This window comes from Triticum urartu, chromosome 2A (assembly GCF_056163025.1).
Source record: "Triticum urartu cultivar PI428250 chromosome 2A, HENAU_Tu73, whole genome shotgun sequence".
Taxonomy (NCBI): Eukaryota; Viridiplantae; Streptophyta; class Magnoliopsida; order Poales; family Poaceae; genus Triticum; species Triticum urartu.
In genome coordinates this window covers 540310825-540319739 of record NC_141874.1, presented here as the reverse complement: position 1 = coordinate 540319739, position 8915 = coordinate 540310825, and positions in this window count along the sequence as shown.

Genomic DNA, 8915 nt, shown 5'->3' with positions numbered 1-8915 from the left:
TTGGCGTAGGAATCACTAGAATTAATTTCTGTGATGAACTACTTTCCAATTCGGGAGAAGGTACAATTACCTCATCAAGTTCTACATTCCTCCCACTCACTTCTTTCGAGAGAAAATTCTTCTCTAGAAAGGATCCATTCTTAGCAACGAATATCTTGCCTTCGGATATGTGATAGAAGGTGTACCCAATAGTTTCCTTTGGGTATCCTATGAAGGCCCATTTCTCCGATTTGGGTTTGAGCTTATTAGGTTGAAACCTTTTCACATAAGCATCATAGCCCCAAACTTTAAGAAACGACATCTTAGGTTTCTTGCTAAACCACAATTCATATGGTGTCGTCTCAGCGGATTTAGACGGTGCCCTATTTAACGTGAATGCAGCTGTCTCTAATGCATAACCCCAAAACGATAGTGATAAATCGGTAAGAGACATCATAGATCGCACCATATCTAATAAAGTATGGTTATGACGTTCGAACACACCATTACGTTGTGGTGTTCCAGGTGGCGTGAGTTGTGAAACTATTCCACATCGTTTCAAATGAATACCAAACTCGTAACTCAAATATTCGTCTCCGCGATCAGATCGTAGAAACTTTATTTTCTTGTTACGATGATTTTCCACTTCACTCTGAAATTCTTTGAACTTTTCAAATGTTTCAAACTTATGTTTCATCAAGTATATATACCCATATCTGCTCAAATCATCTATGAAGGTCAGAAAATAACGATACCCGCCGCGAGCCTCAACACTCATCGGATCGCTTACATCAGTATGTATTATTTCCAATAAGTCAGTTGATTGCTCCATTGTTCCGGAGAACGGAGTCTTAGTCATCTTGCCCATGAGGCATGGTTCGCAAGCATCAAATGATTCATAATCAAGTGATTCCAAAAGCCCATCAGCATGGAGTTTCTTCATGCGCTTTACACCAACATGACCTAAACGGCAATGCCATATATAAGTTGCACTATCATTATTAACTTTGCATCTTTTGGCTTCAATATTATGAATATGTGTATCACTACGATCAAGATTCAATAAACCATTTATATTGAGTGTATGACCATAGAAAGTTTTATTCATGTAAATAGAACAATAATTATTCTTTGACTTAAATGAATAACCATATTGCAATAAACATGATCCAATCATATTTATGCTCAACACAAACACCAAATAACATTTATTTTAGGTTCAACACTAATCCCGAAGGTAAAGGGAGTGTGTGATGATGATCTTATCAACCTTGGAATCACTTCCAACACACATCGTCACCTTGCCCTCAACTAGTTTCTGTTCATTTTGTAACTCCTGTTCCAAGTTACTAATCATAGCAACTGAACCAGTATCATATATCCAGGGGCTATTATGAACAATAGTAAAGTACACATCAATAATCTGTATATCAAGTATACCTTTGTTCACTTTGCCATCCTTCTTATCTGCCAAGTATTTGGGGGAGTTCCGCTTCTAGTGACCATTTCCTTTGTAGTAGAAGCACTCAGTTTCAGGCTTAGGTCTAGCTTTGGGCTTCTTCACGGGAGTGGGAACTTGCTTGCCATTCTTCTTGAAGTTGTAACATCCCAAATTTTCAATTTGGAATGTTATACATTAGATCATCAATGCATATCATATTTTATTTGCTTTTGGTTTGATCCTAGAAATCCTACGCAACACAAGGACCCTCGGAGAGAGTTGGGGATTCCGTTATTTTCATATTTGAGTTTTCTCAAATTTTGAAAATAGGGTCAGTTGATTTTATTTATTTTATCTTCAATTATTTCTATTACAAAAATATGAGAAAGGGAATAAAATGACTTTCCGAAAATAAAGAAATATTGAGGATTTAATAATAAAATCAAATAAGATTTTATTTTGGAGTTATTTGCTATTTTATTCGAATTTAGGAAAAATGCGTTTTTTTGAAAATTTCATTTAGGCCCCAAATAAATGTTCATCCTGTTCGGCTTGATTTTAGAAGCCGGGGAAAATTTATTTCAGGATTTTTGGAGTCCGTTTAGTGTTTCATTTATTTGTTTTTCTGCGCGTAATTATTTAAAAAAAATGAAACCGACTTTGGGCCGTGTTCGGCCAGGACTCCTCCGGCCGGGCCTTTAAATAGCGTCGCCCCAAGCCCGTTTAGCCCAAGCTGTCGCGCCACCAGGAACCCTAACCCTAGCGCCCCCCCCCCCCCCCCCCCGCCGCCGCCGCATCGCCACGCCGCCCCACGTCGCGCCGCCGCCGCCACCGAGGTTGACCCCGCCGCCGCCGCTGGTTTTCCCCGGAAAACAGTTCGGTTTTTCGTCGGTTTTTTTAGATCTGTTTTTTAGATAGATCGGTTTTTTCCGGTTTAGTTTATTTAGCGAGCGTTCGCTCGTTCGTTCGTTTTAATGTACGCGTTCATCGTTTAGTTACAGAAAACGAACATTCGTTCGTTAATCTGTTCGTCGTTTTTCTTTTTCTCAGATTTTCCACGATTATTTCTGATCGTGATTTCTGGTCCGATTTTCGTTCTAGTATAACTTTTCGCTCGTTTATCGGAATCGGGCGATTCAAGCGTGTGGAGTTTTGTCTCGAAACCCTCTTTCCGTTTAACCAACTCAAAGAAGTTTTTGCCTCTGTAAAATTTGCCTTAGATCCAGATTAGTAAATGAAGCTTGTTTCTTTCGCCGTTTGACTTTCGTTGCTTCGTTCGATTTGATTCTTTTTGCAAACCGGAGCTCTTAAGTTGAACTTTCTGGTTAGATATCTTATTTGAGTTTTACCCATGCATTAGATGAGTACTTATTGTATGCTTGTTTGTTTGCGATAGAGTATCCGGAGTGCGCCGCTTGCTACTTCGAATCGCTAGGTTCCGCGGATCATCGGCAAGGCAAGTAACACTTTGATCATACCACCTACTACCCAGTTTTTATTGCATTAGATCAATCCTCAAACATTGCATGATTAGGATCTAATTAAATTGTGGGTTGGGAAGTAGATGAGGTAGTACCTATTACCTGTTTTATTATCAAACCCTTGGGAGTTACTTCTACGTTGCTTATATTGCCATGCTATGCTAGTAGATGTGGATTGGGTGAGTGTATCCATGACAGATGTGAGGTTGTTAAATTAATGGTTTATTTAAGGTGGCAACTTAAACACACATCTGGGTGGATTGAGGCACCTGGGTATTCCAGCGATTGCCTGTTTTTCTTTATGGACCGCCACCCAGACTCAAAGGGATCATGAGATCATTCATACTAGAAACTTCTGTGTGCAGCCACAAGCTACTATGGGCTCTAGCATATTTGATTAAGTCGTGCAAACTCTTACAGTGGTAGACTAGCAGATGTAGGGGAAAGTAGGTGTAACGGTCTACCCGTTCGTAAGGTGCTAGCACTTCTGAAAGACTGTGTCTCGATCATCCGTTTCTCAAACACCATGTAGTGCGAGAATCCCAACGGGGGAGATCGAGTCTTGTGGGGAAAGTGCGCAAACCTCTGCAGAGTGTATAAACTAATCATGGTTAGCCGTGTCCCCGGTTATGGACGGCTTGAGTATCTAGTACTTGGATTTTCATGTGAATCTCATCATGTTACTCTAATTAATATTGTTGGGTTTTAATGATGATGCCTAATTGGGATTGAGAGGGTGTCTATACTCTCAATGTTTACCAACTACCATGATAGTTAAATAAAATTTATTCCTTTGCAGTAGGGGAAAATTGGCTTTACGCAAAACTGTAACCATAGAGCTTTTCACCATCCAAATATGCATGTAGTATAGCCTTATTCTTTCATTACTCTCTATGTGTTACTTTGCCAGCATATTCCATGTGCTGACCCGTTTTGGGCTGCAACGTTCATGTTGCAGACTTTTCAGACGACGAGTAAGGTGCCTTTAGGTCGTGGTTCTATACTTAGTGATGCCGTTGGAGTTGATGGACTCACTTATCTTCCAAGGCTTCCGCTGTTATCGTCATTAGATGGCCTTAAGCCATATTTATTATAATAAGTTCTCTTTTGAGACATTCGATGTACTAAGTGTGTGATTGCTACTCTGTTATAAATCCATTCAAGTACTGTGCGTGTCAGCATTACTGATCCAGGGATGACACTGAAGCGCAGAGATCAGACTGTTTGAGGTCTGGTCGCTACAAGATGGTATCAGAGCACACGCTGACTGTAGGACACGACCACTAAGCTAAAGCCCTAGATCACTACTCACTTTTCTCATTTCTGACTTCTCATCTTCTCTACTCTTTTAGGATGGCGGATGCAAGGAACAAGTTCATGCAACCGGATGAAGATACACCCTTTGGACGTCACTTGAAGGAAGTCACTAGATATCTGAACATCGGAGTACCAAGCTTCACCGGAACCTACAACGCCACTTTACCTGAAGAGGAGTGCTGGATGATTCAAGTTCAAGTTCCAGGAAGGACGTTCATGCCAGTCACTAAGCCCATAGAGTTTTCCTTTGATGCACCAACCTGGAGTCTAGGAAAGAGCATGGCAGCTCACATCACCATGGGACGTATTGGAGAAGTTTACCACAATGATCTCAAGGATACTATCTACCAGATTTGTGGGCGCCGAGATGAGCACTGGGAGATGATCAGCACCAAGCAGGATAGATCAATCGCAGCTTTCATCCAGGAGTTAAACCAGCACATTCGACGTCAGGAGAACCAGATGTGCGCAGACATGATAGATCTGAAGAAGGCAAGGACAAGAATCACGGAACTGGAGGAAGAACTCAAGGCCACACGTGAAGATTACATGGAGGAAATCAAAGTATTAGTGGAGAAGAATGATGACCTGATCAAGAAGATCGGAATATTCATGGGAGACCCTACACCAGTAGAAGAAGACGAAGAACCCAAGGAGATTCACCCGGAAGACTACATCATCATCGACGACACTGACTCGGACCCAGACGATAGCGATGATGACTATGTTGATGAAGCTGGAGCAGATATCATGGAGTCTGCAACCGAAGAATATTTCTAGTAGACCACCCCATCAGTAGTAGTATTCCCCCATGTAAATAGAGTAGTCCGAGCACTTTTGCGATAGTTAGACCGATTGTATGCCCTTGTTTGATTGAATGAAGTGAATTGTTTGCCTTTGCCTCATGTGCATATGGGTAGTGTTTTCTCTCTAGACCCTCTCTATTCTTAAATCTCATCTTTTCTAAACCCATCAGATGCCTCCGAGACATGACCCTGGATTTACCTTCCCACCGGAGCTCACTCAATTGATCCAGCAGCAGAATACGTTGATGGAGTTGCTAGTCCAGAATCAGAATCAGGGGAACAACAACAACAACCCACCACCACCACCACCACCTGTTGATCACTTAACCTGTTTTCTTAGGCTGAATCCGCCGGTGTTCTCTAGTAGCACCGAGCCTATAGTAGCAGATGATTGGCTCCGCAAGATAGCAAGGGAGTTGACCACGGAAGGATGCACAGATGCGAAAAAGGTGAAATTTGCCGCACATCAGTTGGATGGACCCGCAGCATCATGGTGGGAGAATTTCACCGCCACTTACCCTATCGACACTGTCATGTGGGACCAGTTTCAGCAGGCTTTCAGTACTGCCCATGTTTCAGCAGGAGCTATGGCCATGAAGAAGCATGAGTTTCGCAACTTACACCAAAGAGGACGGACAGTTGGCCAGTATGTGGATGACTTTAGTAAGCTAGCATGTTATGCCCCAGATGACGTTGCTACGGATGCAGCTAAGCAGGAGAAGTTTCTGGAAGGACTAAATGATGAGTTGAGCATGCAGTTGATGGTAGCAAGCTTCAACAACTACCAGGAGTTGGTAGATCGTGCTCTTATGATTGAAGGGAAGCAACAGCAGATTGAGAACCGCAAGAGGAAGTATGGACAAGGGAAGTACAATTCTGGAGCTCAGCAGAAGCCATGTTTTACCCCTAAACTGGGAGGACCTTTTCAGCACACTCAGGGAGGAGGAAGTTCGCATAATCATAATGGCCCCAAGAATGGTAATGCGAATGGAGGAAGCAACGGCCAGAACCATACCAACCCATCAACCCCAGCCAAGAGAGACCTGAGCCAAGTCACTTGCTTTAAGTGTCAGAAGACCGGACATTATGCCAATGAATGTCCCGAATCCCAGAATGGAAATGGCAATGGAAGATCTGGGAAGAAGCCAAACCCTTTCAATAGGGGACAAGTGAACCACATAAACGTGGAGGAGGTTGAAGACTAGCCGGATGTAGTAATCGGTAAGTTTTTGGTTAAGTCTTTTACTGCAATCGTTCTTTTTGATACTGGTGCATCGCATTCATACATCTCATGGGGATTTGTGGATAAGTATAACCTGCCCACCAAGGTTCTTAGAACACCTATGCTAGTAAGCTCACCAGGAGTGGAGTATATGGCCAGCCGAGGGTGTTTTCAAGTGCCATTGAGTATAGGTAGGCATGTGTTTCCCTCGGATTTGATCATTTTTGGAATCACAAGGTTTGCATGTAATTCTGGGTATGGATTGGCTGTCGATGTATGGAGGAAACATCGATTGCGCCAGTAAGTCGATTTTGCTTACCACCCCAGAAGAAGAAGGATCAAGTATGTATCCCGACATGTGCCTAATAGGACTCAAGTAAATTCCCTAATAGGAGTTGTACAGGAGGAAGTACCGCTGGTAAAGGATTTTCCTGATGTATTTCCAGAGGAGTTGCCAGGCATGCCACCGGATAGAGACATTGAGTTCTTGATTGAGCTTTTGCCAGGCACAGGGCCAATATCTAAAAGACCATACAGGAGGCCCGCAAAGGATTTGGAGGAGATTAAGAAGCAGATTAAGGAGTTACTGGATAAAGGCTATATTCGCCCAAGTTCTTCGCCTTGGGGATCACCAGTACTTCTAGTGGAGAAAAAGGATGGATTATTAAGGATGGTTGTAAATTATCGAGGATTGAATGAAGTAACAATCAAGAACAAGTACCCACTACCGATGATCAGTGATCTGTTTGATCGATTGCAAGGAGCCAACATATTTTCCAAGATCGATCTGCGATCAGGATACCATCAGTTGAAGATTCAAGAATAGGATATACCTAAGACGGCTTTTACCACCAGGTATGGGCTGTACGAGTACACCGTTATGTCATTTGGTCTAACTAATGCACCTGCCTATTTTATGAACATGATGAACAAAGTGTTTATGGAGTTTTTGGATAAGTTCATCATAGTGTTCATAGATGATATTTTGGTTTACTCGAAGAATGAAGAGGAGCATAAGGAGCATTTGCGCTTGGTACTCGAGAAGCTCAGAGAACATCAGTTATATGCCAAGTTTAGCAAATGTGAGTTTTGGTTGAAGGAAGTTGGATTCCTCGGACACGTTATATCCGGAGAAGGTATAGCAGTAGATCCCACCAAGTTTAACACTGTGACAAATTGGGAAGCCCCAACAATAGTTGGAGAGATCCGGAGTTTTCTTGGACTCGCAGGATACTACCGGAGATTCATTGAAAATTTCTCGAAGATTGCAAAACCTATGACGGAGTTGTTGAAGAAGGATACCAGATTCAAATGGACTGAGGAATGTGAGGCCAGTTTCCAGGAGTTGAAGAAACGTTTGGTTACATCACCAGTGTTGATTTTGCCGGATCAGGACAAGGACTATGAGGTGTATTGCGACGCTTCACGTCGAGAACTTGGAGCCGTGCTTATGCAGGAGGGAAGAGTTGTTTCATATGCCTCACGACAGCTTAAGCCTCATGAGTTGAATTATGCCACGCATGATTTGGAGTTAGCAGCCGTAGTGCATGCATTAAAGACTTGGAGACATTTTCTCATTGGAAACCATTGTGAAGTGTACACGGATCACAAGAGTTTGAAGTACATTTTCACACAGAAGGAGCTAAATCTCAGGCAAAAAAGATGGTTAGAGCTCATCAAGGATGATGACATGAGATTACATTATCATCCCGGAAAGGCTAACGTAGTAGCCGATGCGTTGAGTCATAAAAGCCATGTCAACACCTTAATGGCGGGAGATTTACCGAAGGAGTTAGCCGAGGACCTTCATGAGCTATGTTTGGAGATAGTTCCGAGAGGCTATGTAGCAGCATTGGAGATTCAGTCCACTTTGATTGGTAAGATCAGAGAAGCTCAGAAGACTGACAAGGAGATTGCTTCTATTAAAGAGAAAATGAGCAAAGGAAAAGCTAAAGGATTTTGTGAGGATGAGCACGATACCCTATGGTTTGAAGACCGTGTTTATGTGCCCAATGACCCGGAGATCAGGAAGTTAATTCTCCAAGAGGCCCATGACTCACCATACTTGATTCACCCAGAAAATACCAAGATGTATTTGGATTTGAAGGATACTTTTTGGTGGACCGGAATGAAGAAGGACGTTGCGGAGTATGTAGCAATTCGTGATGTATGCAGAGAGTAAAAGTAGAGCATCAGAAGCCAGCGGGATTCCTACAGCCATTGCCAATACCCGAATGGAAGTGGGATAAGTTAGGCATGGATTTCATTACGGGATTGCCCAGAACTCGTTCAGGCTATGACTCGATTTGGGTTGTAGTCGATCGTTTGACAAAGGTAGCTCATTTCATCCCAGTGAAGACTACCTACACCAGTGCTAAGTTGGCAAAGATATACATGACCAGGATCGTATGTCTGCATGGAGTTCCAAGGAGTATTGTATCAGATAGAGGAACCCAGTTTACCTCAAAGTTCTGGAATCAGTTGCACGAAACTTTGGGTACCAGGCTAGAGTTCAGTACAGCTTTTCATCCATAGACAGATGGACAGACCGAGGGAGTCAATCAGATTTTGGAGGATATGTTGAGAGCTTGCGCGCTAGATTACGGATCTAGTTGGGACGACAATTTTCCATATGCAGAGTTCTCTTACAACAACCGTTATCAATCCAG